Genomic DNA, 17,633 nt, shown 5'->3' with positions numbered 1-17,633 from the left:
GAACCATGGAAACACCAGGACTGCCACACGGCAGACAAAGCTCACGTGCCACCCCAGGGCCTGGCAAGGGTGCGTGGGGCGCTGCAGCCATGGAGCGAGGCTGCTGAGGCCTGCGGTGGAGGCATGGAAACGTGAGGACTGCCACGCGGCGGGATGCAGCTCACGTGCCACCCCAGGGCCTAGCAAGGGTGCGTGGGGCGCTGCAGCCATGGAGTGAGGCTGCTGAGGCCTGCGGTGGTGGCAGCTCTCAACCCCGAGTGTCACTGGCAGGCAAAACCCAGCAGCGCCTCCCTACCGGGCATCACACGCCTCTTTCTTTGCGCTTCGTTATTGTGGCTGAGGTGCACAAGCCACGGCCGTCACTCACCCTGACACATGTGCCTCTGGGATGAGCAGGGAAGGTGACACCCCCACAGGTGAATTTGACCAGTGGGAGACAGGGGCCAGTGAGTACACTTTTCTCTCCTCCCCACCTTGCACAGGCACTTGTTCTTGGAATGTCTCAAACAATAAGGAATGGGCTTTGGAGTGGGGCAGCCTTCCTTCTCCACCACGTACTTACTATTTGCTTTGACTTTGTGCAAGTTGCACAACCTCTCTGAGCCTCACAATCATAATTTAATGACAACGGCAACCTGGCAGGGTTGCAGGGTTGTTGGGGTTGGCGGGGAAAGAAGGAACATCTATGAGGCACCTTTTTTTTTTTTTTTTTTTTTTGAGATGGAGTCTTACTATCGCTCAGGCTGGAGTGCAGTGGCATGATCTCAGCTCACTGCAACCTCGGCCGCCTGGGTTCAAGCAATTCTCCTGCCTCGGCCTCCCCAGTAGCTGGGATTACAGGCACGTGCCACTGCGCCTCGCTAATTTTTGTATTTTTAGTAGAGACGGGGTTTCACCATATTAGCCAGGCTGGTCTTGAACTCCTGACCTGGTGATCCGCCCGCCTTAGCCTCCCAAAGTGCTGGGATGACAGGTGTGAGCCACTGCGCCCGGCCTGTGAGGCACCTTCCACAGGATCTGCACACCATAGACACAATAGCTGCCATTAAAAAATATTAACATGCTGGGTGCGGTGGCTCACGCCTGTCATCCCAGCACTTTGGGAGGCTGAGGCAGGCGGATCATGAGGTCAGGAGATCGAGACCATCCTGGCTAACATGGTGAAACCCCGTCTCTACTAAAAATACAAAAAACTAGCCGGGCATGGTGGCGGATGCCTGTAGTCCCAGCTACTTGGGAGGCTGAGGCAGGAGAATGGCGTGAACCTGGGAGGCGGAGTTTGCAGTGAGCCCTTGGGTGACAGAGCAATACTCTGTCTCAAAACAAACAAACAAACAAAAAAACCCATAAACTTGTCTTGTGCGTTTGAAAATTAGGACTCTTACCAGGAAAATTTGGGTCTTCTAAGCCTCCATCCATGTCACCTGTGACCATAGAGTGGGTCATCTTGAATCTTTTCCCCGTCTGGGTACCTTGCTGATTTCCTTCCCTGCATCACACCTACCTGGTTCAAGGTGAAGTGGAAAGGTGTCAGTTACTCAGTGACTCACAGACACAGCCCGAATGAAGAGGTATGGAGCTCCTGGTAGCTGACTGCATGAGCTCAGTGGGATGCCTCTTGCCAGCAAATGCTTTTCCCCTCTGCATCTGTGTTGGTGTCATCCACACCTGAATGATGTTAATGGAGGCTCCTGGTGGGACCTCAGTACAGCTTCTCTATGAGGGAGATCCCACCCTTTGGCAAAGCCAAGGCTGTGGAAAATGAGTTCATTAAATGAAGGCTCCCAGACACATGTCACTCATAACAACCATGCCAAAGGAGATCATTTCCTTTTCTGTTTCTGTTCATGTGGCTGGCAAAACCAAAAGAGAAAACTAAGCTCATACAATCCATCAATCTAAAAAAAAAAAAAAAATACTCAAACCACCAGAGGTGTGGCATAATCCTTAGAGTCTAAACAGAATGATCTGGCTGCCGTAAAGGCAGATAAACAGAGGTGAAATAATTTTTACAATCAAAGCCTCTCTCAACATTTTATGCATTATTTATAGTGTGAGGAGGCAGGGGCTTTCACAAAGAGCGACTTTTTGAACATATAAGACAGTTTAATATAAAAATCATCTCTGACTTTATTTTAATTTAGATTTCCATTTATTGTGGAAGCAGTAAAATAAAAGAATCAAGCTTGACATCTGATTCAAATATCCAATTTCTCTACTTGTTATTCTCGGTAAAACACAAGCCTCTGTTTTTGTACTAATCCTTTAAAGCATTTCATTGGACAGCCTTCATTATCTGTTTCCATTTTTTTTTTTTTTTTTTTGAGATGGAGTCTTGCTCTGTTGTCCAGGCTGGAGTGCAGTAGCACAATCTCGGCTCACTGCAGCCTCCGCCTCCCGAGTTCAAGTGATCTCCTGTCTTAACCTCCTGAGTAGCTGGGACTACAGATGTGCTACTGTAGCCGGGTGACCACACCCAGCTAATTTTTGTATTTTTAGTAGAGATGAGGTTTCACCATGTTGGCCAGGCTGGTCTTGAACTCCTGACATCAGGTGATCCACCCATCTTGGCCTCCCAAAGTACTGGGATTACAGGTATGAGCCACTGTGCCTGGCCGTCTGTTTCCTTTTAAATGCCCTTAAGATAGCACTGTCAGGCAGTGTGTGTGTTCCTGCAGCAGAGTCAATTCTAGATCCAGCATGAAATGAGATGAGATGGAAGCTGATGAGGCAGAAGGTCTGTATAAAAACTTAGTGCAGTTGTGCGGCTAGGTTAGAAAAAAATCTGTCCCAGGAGTGTGATGTTCCCCTTCCTGTGTCCATGTGTTCTCGACTGTTGTGGGGTGGGGGGAGGGGGGAGGGATAGCATTAGGAGATATACCTAATGCTAAATGACGAGTTAATGGGTGCAGCACACCAACATGGCACATGTATACATATGTAACAAACCTGCATGTTGTGCACATGTACCCTAAAACTTAAAGTATAATAATAATAAAATTTAAAAAAAAAAGAAAAATAATCTGTGTAAGTTTTGCCAGCCTCTCATTTCCCCCCTCACTCTAAGCTCTGCTTTTCCAATGTCCTGTCGCCCAGGTGGAAGGAAATCAAATATGCATAAGCAATGCTGCTGACTGTGGTGGAAAACCTGAGGAATGTAGGTATTGCGCTGTTTGAATAAGTTAATTAGTAAACACAGTATTTGTAAATTAGCATCTGTTTGACTTTTTCCCCAGGGATAGTATGGGTTTGTCTTGATCTCTCCATATTAGCTGGCTCAGTCTCTTTGGACCGAGGTTCCTCAACCTCAACACGAAGACATTTTGAGCGTGCTGATGGGGGCTGTCCTGTCCATTGGAGGATGTCTAGCAGCATCCCTGGTCTCTACCCACTAGATGCACCCACTACCCCCAGCTGAGATGACCAAAGATGTCTCCAGAAGTCTCCAAATGTCCTGGGGGCACAGTGAGTTGTGTTTAGAACCACTCTTTGGACCACAAGGGCTGTGCTGCTTTTCGAGGATACTCTCCCTTTCTTTCCCCTTGAGGAAGAGTAGGTTTCAAGGTCAGTAGGGTCAATCTATTGCTCTCTTTTTTGCAGAATTTGGATAGGAGAGGTGGGCAGAGAAAGGACAGAGGAGATAGGGAGGGTGTATGTAGTTCTCTACTCCTCCATTTTTAGGGGGGATATGAGAACTGTGTGACTCCCTTGGAGAAGCTGCTCTCAATCTCTTGGGCTAAGGAGTCCAAGTGAAGCCAGGGGTGGGAGGCAGGGCTGGGCGAGGAGAGAGAGTAGCTGTGTTTTATGTTCATGTCCGAAGCACCCCGCACAGTTTCTGGCACATGGTGGGTGCTCAGAGGCTGGTCTGTCTCCTGAGCCTGTGTAGAATGTGTGTACTTCCATCTAGAACACTACATTACCTGGAAGCAATGGTCTCCCTCCTGCATTCACAAGCAGAAGGGGCTCAGGAGCTTACAAAATCGTGGGTAAAAACCACCTAGCAAGTGTTATGTCTTTTTGTATAACCTGACAGGAATGTTCCATTTTTATCACCTTCTTTCCCACTTACTAATGTTTTTGCTATTATTTGTATTATTACTCATTAATTGGCAGACACATTTCTTTTCTTTTTTTTTTTTTTGAGATTGAGTCTCACTCTGTTGCCCAGGCTGGGGTGCAGTGGTGCCATCTTAGCTCACTGCGACCTCTGCCTCCCAGGTTCAAGTGATCCTCATGCCTCAGCCTCCGGAGTAGCTGAGATTATAGGTGCCTGCCACCACACCCAGCTAATTTTTGTGTTTTTAGTAGAGATGGGGTTTCACCCTGTTGCCCAGGCTGGTCTTGAACTCCTGGGCTCAAGCGATCCACCCGCCTCAGCCTCCCAAATTGTTGGGAAAACAGGTGTGAGCCACCACACCTGGCCAACAGATAAATGTCTTCTGAGTTTTCTTGTACAGTCTTGACAGTCGGATGGCTGCTAAAATGAACAATTCATTTGTTACCAGGACAGTGCTGAATACTGACAGGGGACTTTTCCTTGTGGTACCAGGACTCTGAGGATCGATTGGAGATGCAACTTTGGATGGGTAGATTGCAGCCACCAGTCTTACAGCAAGGTGATGCCGTGGGCCTTTAAAACATTTTACATGGCACATGATTGGTTTTTGTGAGTATGTGGCACTGTTCAGGTCAAAGGAGACTGCAAATGAAATTCCCAAAGCACAACATGACATGAATTGTGGGTTTGGGTATACCATGTTGTGATTAAATAGAGCATATTCATATAACATAGCAGAGGGTGAAACATTATTGATGGAAGCCAGGTGGGTGTTTGTTGAGGTCTGTCTAGAGGCTGAGACTCTAAAATGTACATCTCTAGCCTCATCCTTTTTCCTGAATTCCAGACTTCAACTTGACCTTCCCACTTGGTCATCCAGCAGACATTCCAACCCAGTCCTGTCTAAAACTGACTCCCCAATGCACCCCTCCTAGCTCCACCAGCCTGCCCCCTTCCCAGTGGATGGCAACTACAGAATTCCAGAGGCTCCTGCCAGAAAACTTGGCAACTTCCTTCACTTCTCTTTTTCTGTCTTCCCCCCACCGTCAAAACCATCAGGAACCTTCCTGACACTTGACTGGCTTCAGAATAGGTACAGAAACTGATTACTTCTCATGGCTCTGTAGCTACTACCCTGTTTATGCGGTTGGCATCTTTCTCCTTTATTATTGGGCTGGTCCTGCTCCGATCCCTGACCTCCTCTCCCTTTCCCTCCCCCACTCTTTTCTCAACACAGTTGACAAGAGTGGTCCTTTAAAATTAAATATGATCAGAACACTCCTCTACTCAGAAACGATCTCATGGGGTAGTTTTTCATTAGACTAGAAGCCAAAACTCACAACGCCCTCCAAGGTCAGCACGAATCTCCCTGCCATGACCCCCACCGCCACCCCACCCCCAAGCATTATCAGCCACCACTCTCCCCTCATCACCACCACCCTGGCCGCCCTGATGTTCCCTGACCCTGCTGGGCCCTCCTGAGCCTGGCCACTGCATTCGCTGCTCCTTCGGCCTGGAATACTCTTGCCAAATATACCCACACTCACTCCAGCCTTTGCTCAGAGATCATCTTCTCAATTTGGCCCACTCTGGCCATCCTACTTATAACTTCAACCTGCATCCCTTGCTCCTGGGACTCTCAGTCCTTTATCTGCCATTTCTGTAACATTCAGTTTTTTTTTTTTTTTTTTTTTTTGAGACAGTTTCACTCTGTCGCCCAGGCTGGAGTGCAGTGCAGCATTGCAATCTTGGCTCACTGCAACCTCTGCCTCCTGGGTTCGATTCTTGTGTCTCAGCTTCCTGAATAGCTGGGATTACAGGTATGCACCACCATGCCCGGCTAATTTTTGTATCTTTAGTAGAGATGGAGTTTCACCATGTTGGCCAGGCTGGTCTCGAGCTCCTGACCTCAAGTGATCCACCTGCCTTGGCCTCCCAAAGTGCTGTGTTGGGATTACAGGTGTGAGTCACCACGCCTGGGCCCCTAGTCTTCTATAATAACTTTTGGTAGCCTCCCTTTAGGGTCTGTCTGCTCCAGCTAGAATGTGAGATGCTCAAGGCCGAGATCTTTGTCTTTTTTGTTCACTGATGCATCAAAGCACTGAGCACAGAGTCTGCTACACAGCAGTTGCTCAAGTGTATGTTACCTGAATGTGCATGCATGAACGAAACTCTCAGTTCTTCTCTCTCCACTCCCATCTTCTCTTTTTCTTTTAGTTCTGGAAGCATTTTTCCATCTGTTCTTTTAGGTTGTTTGTTTTCTCCAATATACAACCAATTGTTTGCTGCCCCTGTGAAGTGAAAAGATTCCATTGTCCTATTTTTCATGTCTTTCGTTTTGATTTTAGGTGGCTCTTATTTCAAGATGGCTGGCTATGATTTTAAAGATGTAAAGTCCTTTCAAATCATATTGAGAATATAGTAGAGTAAAAAAAAATCTGTTCTTGTACTTGCAGTAACTCTTTTCCTGGGCTTAAATTTGATTGACTTGCTCTTTCCTTGGGAACTGGCAAAGTCTTTTAATATGCTCAGTAGTCGTTTTCTCTCTGTTGACACTTGTTTGGGATTAGTGGCTGAGATGGGCTCTATCAAAAACTGTTGAGGTCACTGTTCTCATCTTTCGATCACTGTCACGAGGGAAGGGAAATGTTTAGACTGATCACAATTCTCCTTGACTGTTTAAACAGCTGATCTTTTTTTTCTAAAGAAGGGCAGAGCTGTAGGAGAGAAAGGTAGCCCAGTGCTGGGAAACTGCCCTCCTAGCCAGCGGAGGTTGGCGCCTCCCCCAGCAATGCCCTCCCCCTTCCCTTACCCCTATGTCTCTGCTGTCTTCCAAGGATCATCTCTGTCTCTTGCAGCCTCAAGGAGCAGGCTTTAGGTGTTATCCAAACTCTCAGGTTAGCACTGAGGCTGGACCAGAGACCACACTGCCATCTTTTCACCCTTGACTGTACTTCATCGTTGCCATCCCTCCTTACTCAGGTCCACATGATTGCAGTGGCTTTCCAGGATAAGTGTGGGGAGGCGGGGATGGCCCCATGTGTTCTTCCTGAAGACTGCTCCACCCCACTTTTTTTTTCTTTTATTTTTTTTGAGATGGAGTCTCACTCTGGCACCAGGATGGAGTGCAGTGGCAGGATTTTGGCTCACTGCAACCTCCAACTCCCTGGTTCAAGCGATTCTCCTGCCTCAGCCTCCCCAGTAGCTGGGATTACAGGCACATGCCACCACGCCCAGCTAATTTTTGTATTTTTAGTAGAGACGGGGTTTCACCATGTTGGCTAGGATGCTCTTGATCTCCTGACCTCGTGATCTGCCCACCTCAGCCTCCCGAAGTGCTGGGATTACAGGCGTGAGCCACTGCACCTGGCCTTCCACCCCACATTTTGCACGGAGGTAGGAGAGTGTCCCCCTTACCCCTCCCCATTCCTCTTTCTGGCGAACCCTTGGCTGCATGACATCATTGATATTTCAAAAAAGTAACAGAGAGCCCTTCCTCATTTCCAGTAGTATGTTAGCATTTCTTCTGTGGTGCTGGGTGGCTGGGAGAACTGAGGTGAATAGGTGGGCTTAGGATGCCTTCCTGGTCCTACACTGTATTTTAATTATTAACTACCCTATGTAAGTTGTGGGTTGTTAATAATAGTTAACTAATAATAGTAGTTGTGTGTTGTACATTGCAGGGTACCTAGAAGAATAAACATGATCCCTACACCCAAGGAAACCATCATCTGCTTGGGCATAGAAAACACATCTCGCAGAGGCCATTGGCCCGTGTGCCTTCCATAGCACCTGACCCAGTTTCCCAGCCCTTCCTTTTGCCCCTGTGACTATGTGCAATCCTTGTTGCTTTCCAATGTCTCATGTTTCCCAAGAGCAGGTGTCTCTGTCTTCCCATTCTCATTCTCCTATGCTCCTCTCTCTGTTCCCACCCATGGACCTCCGTTTACCTTTATGGTGTTGGCCATCTCTGGAGTCCCCATCCTTGTCTGGGTGGAATGGTTTGTCTACCTCCTTATTCTACAGCTCCCCTGCCTGTTGCCTCCTTCATTCAAACACTTAAAACCAAATTTCCATGATGCTCCTCCAGTCTCCATGGACTCAGCTTAACCCGCTCTGCCTCTCCCCCTTCCCATTCCCGTGTCCTCTCAAAGCCTTTCTGGCAGCACAGGAGTTATTTTCTCTTTTTCCATCTCCCCGCTGTGGCTGTGGATTAGACCCTTGCCACTTCTCCCCTGGATGGTTGTGTCTTGTTTTAACTCCTGCCCCTGCCCTGGCTTCACTCCAGTGGAACTTAGGCAGCAAGGCTTCAGTTTGACTTCCCCAGACCAAGCTCAGATCATGTCGTTTCACTTGCCCAAAAATGTCTTGCCAGTAACATGAAACTCACACTTCTTAGCTTGACAGGGATCTGATGAGTTTGCTTCCTCCACGTCCGCTCGGAGTGTTCTTTTCCCTCCACTGCCCTCCTGCCACACTGGGCTCAGTGGCTCCTGTGTGTGCCCCAGGTTTCTCCACCATTGCTCCATCTCTCATCCTTCTGGGGTGCCTGACCCCCTAACTGTGCATGTCTCATCCATCCCTCCTAGTCCTATCTGTGATCACCTAGCTGCAGAGTCCTTGGCTGCCTCTCCATTCATCTAGGGCTTCTTAACCCACACACTCTCGTGAACTATCTTTTTTCCTGGTATCCATGCACATGGCTTTTCGCCCTAAAGACTGATGCTTAACTCATTGTGTTGGGGACATAGTGCATTACACAGTATAGGCCTCAGAAATATTTCCTGAGTGAATGAATGTCAAATAATGGCTCTAGGTCACTCTTGACATTGTGGTGATTGTGTGGAGACCTGTGTTATCCATTCTCGTATTGCTATGAAGCACAACCTGTGAGACTGGGTACTTTATAAAGAAAAGAGGTTTAATTGGCTCATGCTTCTGCAGGCTGTACAGGAAGCATGGCTGGGGAGGAAACTTAAAATAATGGCGGGAGGCAAAGGGAAAGCAAGCACATCTTACGTGGCTGTAGCGGGAGGAAGAAAGAGAGGGGGAAGGTGCTATACACTTTTAAACCAGATCTTGCAATAACTCACTCTTGCCATCATAACACCAAGGGGGATGGTGTTAAACCATGAAAAACTGCCTCCATGATCCAATCACCTCCTAGCAGGCCTCATCTCCAACACTGGGGATTACAATTCGACATGAGATTTGGGTGGGAACACAAATCCAAACCATAGCAAGGCCTTTGAGTGCTTATGGGCTGTCGTTATGAATATGAGTTTTCCAGTTAGACAGACTTGGGCTTAGGTACTAGCTGTGTGCTCTTGCAAGAGTTACTTAACCCCTCTGAGCCATAGATCCTTAAAGATAATAGCTCTCTCACACAGCTTTTGTGAGATGAGGCATGCAAGGCCCTCAACACAGTATTTGGCATGTAGTAAGTGCTCAGCATGTGGTAATTATTAATATTACTGTCTTTTACCTCCATCCAAAACCAAAACCCTTAAAAGGCAAGGGACCCTTCTGACCTGAACCCAGTAACAGTAGAGTGTAAAGTGAGCTGAGAGGCTCCAGGTTTTCTCATTAGCAAGTGGTCTCTCTGCACATGCTTTTCAGGGCGCCCAGACCTTCCCCGAATGACCAATTATTCACATGTCTTTGACATTTGGAGGCCCTCAGGAGTATCTGAAATTGAGTACTTTAAATCAGTGTCAGGCTAGGCACAGGCAAGGATGCCTCTTGGAGGTGCAGCAGGGAGACCAACTCATTCCCCGTTCTGATCTCTCCGAGAGCGCTCCAGGTGGAAGCTGCCCAACACGTCCAATGTGACCCACAGCTCCAGGACCACCATGATTTGTGTGTGCTGACTTGCTCCAAATTGCCAGGAGCCAAGGCCAGCTCTGGAGACTCCTTTCTCTTCTTTATTTGTCTACAGTACAACCTTATCTTCCTAGGTGTCAGCCTTCTGTGCAAGAGGAGGAAAATTGCTTTCCTAAGGCAAAGCATTGTTTTATCAATAATGTTCCAAAAAATCATAGCAGGCTTGAGTCCCAGTAACGAAACCAGAAGCCGTTGTTCTTTTATCTTATTTTTAGATGTTCTTACATGCAGCACCATTTCTAATAGAAGGAAAGGCAGTTACTTCCCATCAAATTCATAATGACTGTCAAGAATTGGTAAAACGCTCTTAGCTGAAACGGTCAATCTCTTTCTCAAACTCTCATGTGTGTCTCATTTCCTGTTATTAAGCAAGCCTTTGATATTGTATGGAGTTCGCTGATGAAGTATCTTCTTTTGATTTTATGGTTAAATAGTGCCTTGGCTGGTCCTTTTGATGCCTAATGACGATTGTCTTGGAGCTCCCTGGCTGCGCTGAGTCACAGAATCTGGTAATGTTTGAGGTCGCGATGACTCATCACACTCAAGAACACAACTTGATTGGGTTTTCTGTAAAATAAAAAGAAAAATGAGAATTTGTCAAAGACAAAACTTGGCAGTAAAGTCTAGGATTAGCGAGACTTCTGGGAGATTGGGGATTGGCTTGAGGAGTGAGGGCATCTAGGCTTTGCTTGTGGGTGTGTGGGTTTGGGGCCGGAGTCACCTGTGAAGAGCTCTGCATGGCGGTGGAAACTCATTAGAAGGGAAGTTACAGTGGAGACCCAGGAGTCGGCCCGTGGGCTCTGGGGGCTGAGGCCATGCCCTGGAGAGGGTTCCAAGTACAACGATGTCCTTGACGGGGAGTCAGATTTCACCAAAGCCAGGAGCATTCTGTGGGGTATGGTGATGCTGGGCTGCATGTTTTCAACGGAACAAAGTTCCAGAAGCAGAGCAAAAAGGGCTCGAAGGAGAGGAATGTTGGGAGAGCCAGGACAGAGCAGAAAGGGAGGAGTGGGCCAGAGACGCTGGCCTGGGGGTGGCAAGGATGAGAGCCGTGGCGGGACAGCCACCTTGCAAATTCAGAGTGGGTATAGGTGTGGCTGTGCTCCTAGGAATTGCTTCGATAGCATGTGTTTCCTGAAGCTTGGACGAAATGGAAATTTAAAGATGGAGAAAATGAGAGAGGAGGTGTTTGTACAACCTGATGCATCGGGGGGCCTGGCAAGACACAGATGGGACACTCAGGTCGGGTTATTGGAGGAGAGTTTGATGAGGGGCGATTTACAAAGGTGAGAGAAGGATGCAGGGATGGGGTCAGGGTCGGTGCACCCCCTGGGGCTAGTGTTAGTCTGGTGCTGTTACCTCTCTGCTGAATGTTTGTGTTCCCAAATTCTCACGTAGAAATTCTAGCCACCAAGGTGATGGTATCAGAAGATGCAGCCTTGGGAAGTAAGTAGGTCCTGAGGGTGGAGCCTTATGACTGGGATTAGTGCTTTTATTATTAGAGACCAATGAGGGCTAATTAGTCCCTTGCACACAGCAAGGATAGAACGAGAAGGCACCGCCTGTGAGGAACTGGCCCTCACCAGACACCAAATCTGCCAGTGCCTCGACCTTGGACTTCCCAGCCTCCAGAACTGTGAGAAATAAATTTCTGTTATTTATAAGCCATCCAGTTTGTGATATTTTGTTATCACAGCCTGAACAGACTGAGACGCTAAGGTAAGGCTTAATAAGCTCAGATCTTTGGTCAGCAGAAAAGGGAGGCAGCCAGCTGGTGTGACTTCACTATGCTGGATTGGCGCTATTTGACATGAAGGAAGTTCCATAGGAGAAGAGTGTCTGATGTTCATAGCATGCCTCACGTGGCCCAGCTATGAAGTTTCTCTCCTGCAAAGGAAGGGAGCTTCTTGTTGGGAAGTGAGCTCTTCTGACATTTCAAAATCTAATGTGTTCATAGAAATGGATGAGAAATTTTGAATTTTAATCTGCCCTTAAATTTCATTTGCTGATGTTGCTCAGAAGTGTATTGATTAGATCATTTCTACTTCCAGGAGAAAAGTTCACCTTTGAGTTAAGGCCAAGCTGGGAAAATGACAGTCAGAGAGAAAATTCGAAAAAATGGGAAAACCTGAAAATGGGGCTTCAGAGAGAAATTTCCTTCTCAGTCATGGCACTGTTGATCTGAATGTCGTTGTTTTCCTGTGTACACACACGTGCAACCAGACACACACCATCATGTGCATGCATACACACACACAGTACCACACCATACCATATACACCATACCCCATGCACACACATCATACCACATACATACATATCAAACACACACAATCACACATATGCACAACCACATACATAACCATGCACATAACCACACACACCACAACACACACACAATCACACACACCACAACAGACAACACAACCACATGCATGCACACACACAGCACCATACTACATACACCATAGCACATGCACACAGATCATGCCACATGCATATGTATTAAACACACATAATCATATACACACACATAAATACAAACCCCACACAATCATACACAATCACATACACCGTAAAATGCACAACCACACATTAAAACACACAACATAACCATGCATACACAATCACATGCGCACACACGCAACACCACACCACACACAGCATACCACATGCATATACATCGTACTGCATACATATCTATTAAACACACACAATCACACATATACACACAACAGACAACACAACCATATGCACGCACACACCATGCCACATGCACACATCACGCCACATACATATATAAAACAAAACCAGACACACAAACACATACATACAACCCCAAACACAATATTACACAATCATCACACACATAATATGCACAACCACACATTACAACACACAACACAGCCATGCATACACAATCACATGCCCACACACAACACCATACCACACACACCATACTGCATGCACACACATCATGCCACATACATATATATATCTACACATACAATCACACATATACACAGTCACATATAACCACACACATATGCACAACCACATACATAACCACACCTATCACCATACATAATCACACACAACACAACCACATGCATGCACACAAACAACATACCACACACACACACATCATGCCATATCATGCCACATACACATATATCAAACACACACACTCACACTCACATCACATGAACACAGCAGCCACTTCCAGCCCCATCTCCACTTCTCCCTTAAGTCAGGCTGCTTTGACAGGAGTTAGATTTCAGTGTGGAGTGGAGCCATCTTTCTCTACCAGAGCACAGGCGACCGCAGACAAGCTGTGTGCCTGCCCTGGGTGGGGGACTCACAGTTGGCCCTGGGCAGCCCTTACCAGAGGATCCACATTGATGGCACAGAGGTATGAGTAGGCGTTCTATTTACTGAAGCTCAGGGGCAACTTTGACCTTCATCTTCTTCAGAATTCTGCAGCTCTGTGTGTGTGTGTGTGCGTGCGAGTGAATGTGTGTGACTGTGTATGACTGTGCGAGCATGGTGCTTTGTGTGTGTGTGTGTGACTGTGTGCTAGTCAACGCATGTGATTATGTGAGTATGAATATGTGTGTAAGTGTGTCTGTGTGTGTGACTGTATGACAGTGTGTGAGCATGGCTGTGTGTCTGTACACAACTGAATGGGTGTGACTGTGAGTGTACGCAATGTGTGTTATGCAACTGAATGCATGTATTAGGGAGTGTGTGAGCATGCCTTGCAAGAGCTGGTGTGTGTGTGAGTGTGCCTGTGTGAGTGTGTATGTGTGTGAGTGTGCCTGCGTGAGCATGTGCAGGTGTGTGTGAGTGTGCCTGTGTGAGTGTGGGTGTGTCTGAGCATGCCTGTGCAAGAGCGTGCTGGTGTGTGTGAATGTGCCTGTGCAAGAGTGTGCAGGTGTGTGTGAATGCCTGTGTGCTAGCATGCAGGTGCATGTGAGTGTGCCTTTGTGAGTGTGGGTGTCTGTGAGCATGCCTGTGCAAGAGCGTGCTGGTGTGAGAATGCCTGTGTGAGAGTGTGCAGGTGCGTGTGCCTGTGTGAGAGTGTGCAGGTGTGTGTGTGCCTGTGCAAAAGAGTGTGTGTGTCTGTGTCTGTGTGAGTGTGCAGGTGTGTGTGTGTGCCTGTGTGTGGGTGTGTGTGTGCCTGTGCCAGAGTGCACTGGTGTGTGTGAGTGCCTGTGTGTGAGTGTGCATGTGTGTGTGTGTGAGCTTGCCTGTGGGTGTGGATGTGTGTGAGTGTGCCTGTGCGAGAACGTGCAGGTGTGTGTGTGAGCGTGTGGGCGGGTGAAGGGGCGGGGAGAGATGGTAACCCCGTGTGTGGGAACAGAGCCGAGGACAGTCAGCTTCATGAATGATCTAGTGGAACTTGTCGGTTTCCAGGAATGTGTCTTGAGTAAATGCTGCAATCCATGCTCTCCTTGAAAATCTGGGCTTAAAGGCCCAGAAGCAGCACGCTATCAAACTTCCGGGTTTAGGCTCTTCCCACGCCCTCACCCCAATTCGGTCTTTCTGTCCGGACTCTGTTTTTAGGCTCTCCGCGTGGGCACTGGATACAAGTGTTCCTTGTGGATGTGGGCATCTGGGCAGCTGCTGAAACTTCCGCCTCCCCTGCTGCGATTCTCAGTGGAAAGAGCAGAGGGCCACTCCCAGCCCCCTGAGGTCCCCGGGGGATCTCTGGTTTGCAGGGGAGGAAGGCTTTGTACTGGGTCAAAGGGCAGAGAGAGCCCCTGGGTCCCTGACCTCTCCCCGCCTCTTCCCTGGGGTGATTGATGTTCTTGGGGAGCCTTCCTCAGTCTCCAGGCTCCCAGGAGAGGGTGGCACTCAGGCGACGGGAAGGATGCAGAGGGCAGCTCCTCAGTGATTCCCAAACTGGGTGAGCATGAGCTGATTTCAGAAGCAGATGACCGGATGTGCAAACATCACTTCCAGAAGTGGGTCCCAGTGTGGGTATTTCCAAGCAGCTCCCCCAGGGAGAGGGAGACAACCATGAATGTATCTTGAGGTTTTTCTGAGGTTTAACCTGGCTCACCAGGGGAGGAAAGGACGGACTTGGGGCAGGAACTCATCTTTTAAAAAGTGCTTTTTTAGGCTTGTGCCCTGTTACATGGCTTCTGGGGTGAGACTTTGTTACTCCCACTCATTAAGTTTCTGTTTATACTTTGCTGCCTTGGCTGACCTCATATCCCAGCTCAGCTGTCCCTTCTGTTTGGTGTCACAGCATTCTGGCATTTTTCTATAATAGTCCCTAACTTATTGAATTATTTACTCTTAATTTATGTATTCCCAGGGCCTGGCAGAGGAGTATCAATTAAGATTTTTCCAGAGATTAAGTGGTGGGGGGATGGGGAGAACCTAAGCACAGAGGACCAGAAAGGAAGTAGATGTATGGACATAAGTCAAGGACCAATGGTTGACACCTGAAAGGCTTCCCTTATTTTCAGTCTTTTACTCACAATATCATCATTGTGACATGTATCAGTCAGTGATTGCCACAGTAATGCTGTGTAATAAGCTACCCCAGAACTCAACAGCTCAGAGCAACAAGCATTTACCCTTACACTCATGGGTTGACTGCAACTCGTCTGGGCCAACCTGGACTTTTGCCTTCAGTTTGTAGTCTGAGCTCAAGTTCATCCGCATTCTGACTCTCAGACTGCAAGGGTAGTGGCTACCTGGGGTGTGTTCTTCTCCTGGCAGAGATCAGAGGCCTCCAGGACCTCCATAGCCATGCTATGAGGGCATGTGGAAAGCCTCTGCATGCATCATGACCACAAACATCCCATTGACCAAACAAAGGCACACAGCCAAGCTCAGTCTCAATGGGGCAGGACAGCACACTTCACCCACCCCTTGAAGGGAGAAGAGTGAGCCTTTTCTGAACAATAATTTGAATTATCAAATAACTTAATTCTATCATCTTAACATTTTGATTAATCCTTGCTAAGGAAGAATCACAATAACAATATTTAACGTTTGCGGAGTCCTTATTAGTGTCAAACATAAGTTCTGTGGACTCTAGTTACATTTTCTTCTTCAAGAGTGGTTCTGATGGGAAAGAGTGAAAACAAAACAAAAGAAAAAAAGAAAAAAACAGGTTCTGAGTTGGAGGTTGGGGGCATTCCTGAAGCCCAGATTGGGAGGCTGGGGAAGCCAAAGGCAAGCTCTCCTTGTTTCACTTTTGAGCTAACCCAGAATGAACATGTACCTTTCCAAAACAACTAACGGCAATTACCAAAAATGTACGCTGTGGCAGACGGCAGGTGCTGAGTGTTTAACTAGTCCCACCTCCTCATTTTACAGATGAGGAATTAGAGTCTGAATGGGGGAAGTAACTTGCCCAGGACATATGGCTCATTCACGGCAGACCTCGATGAAAACTAGATTTGCCATTCCAAATCCAGCACTCTGTTCCTGCCTGCTCAGTGGGAGCCATGAAGGTGGTGTTGGGTCACACTGCCCTGGGAGGTTTTCCTGGATGATTGATCATGACAGAACATGCAACTGATTCTACAGAAGCAGTTGAAGCATTTGCGTCAGTATGTCCAACATGGCCACTTGGCATCTGGTAGGCACCGCTTTGATGATTTTTATTTAACATGCTGCCACCTGGCATTTGTGCAGTCCTACCAATTACTTAGTGGCGGTGATGTAAATATTAACTGTTGGCTGATCTGTTTTATTTTATTTGAGAGTGAAAAAAATGCAAATCCAAATGAATAATAGGTTTAGACAGGCAAAACTATCTAGAAATATGGTTTATTGTTAATATTTTAACATTTAATATTTGTTATTTTCAACAGATATCTGTATTTTATGAAGAGTGGGATAGTTGGTGGGTTTTAATTGTGGTTTTTAAGGGCAAAGAGGATATAGGGGAAAATAAAAGGAACAAGTGTGGAAAGCTTTGCAAACTCGCATAGGTGGCAAAGTTAAGGTTACATAAAAATAGGGGATTAGGAAAGAGGCTGGGTGTGGTGGCTCACACCTCTAATCCCAGCACTTTGGGAGGCTGAGGCAGACAGATCACTTGAGGTCAGGAGTTTGAGACCAGCCTGGCCAACATAGTGAAACTGATCTCTACTAAAAATATACAAATTACCTAGGTAGGTGGCACACGCCTGTAATTCCAGCACTTTGAGAGGCTGAGGCAGGCAGATCACTTGAGGTCAGAAGTTGGAGGCTAGCCTGGCCAACATGGTGAAACCCCGTCTCTACTAAAAATACAAAAATTAGCCGGACATGGTGGTGCACACCTGTAATCCCAGCTACTCAGGAGGCTGAGGCAGGAGAATCACTTGAACCTGGGAGGCAGAGGTTGCGGTAAGCTAAGATCGCGCCACTGCACTCCAGCCTGGGCAACAGAGTGAGTGGACTCTGTCTAAAAAAAAAAAGGATTAGGAAAGAAACAGTAAAAACAGCATTGAATGTATGTTAAAAAATCACCCACTTGTAACACAAATCAGGTTCATTAGATTCATCAAAACTTGCTCTGGAAAGTAGCAGGTCTTAATCACAGTTTTTATATTTATTTTAATTTAATTTATTTATTTAAAATTTTTTTTGAGAGACAGAGTCTTGCTATGTTGCTCAGGCTGGTCTTGAACTCCTGACTTCAAGTGATCCTCCTGCCTTGGCCTCCCAAAGTGGTGGGATTACA

The sequence above is a fragment of the Pan paniscus genome, chromosome 13 (genome assembly GCF_029289425.2).
Source record: "Pan paniscus chromosome 13, NHGRI_mPanPan1-v2.0_pri, whole genome shotgun sequence".
Taxonomy (NCBI): domain Eukaryota; kingdom Metazoa; phylum Chordata; class Mammalia; order Primates; family Hominidae; genus Pan; species Pan paniscus.
This window is presented reverse-complemented; position numbering follows the sequence as displayed.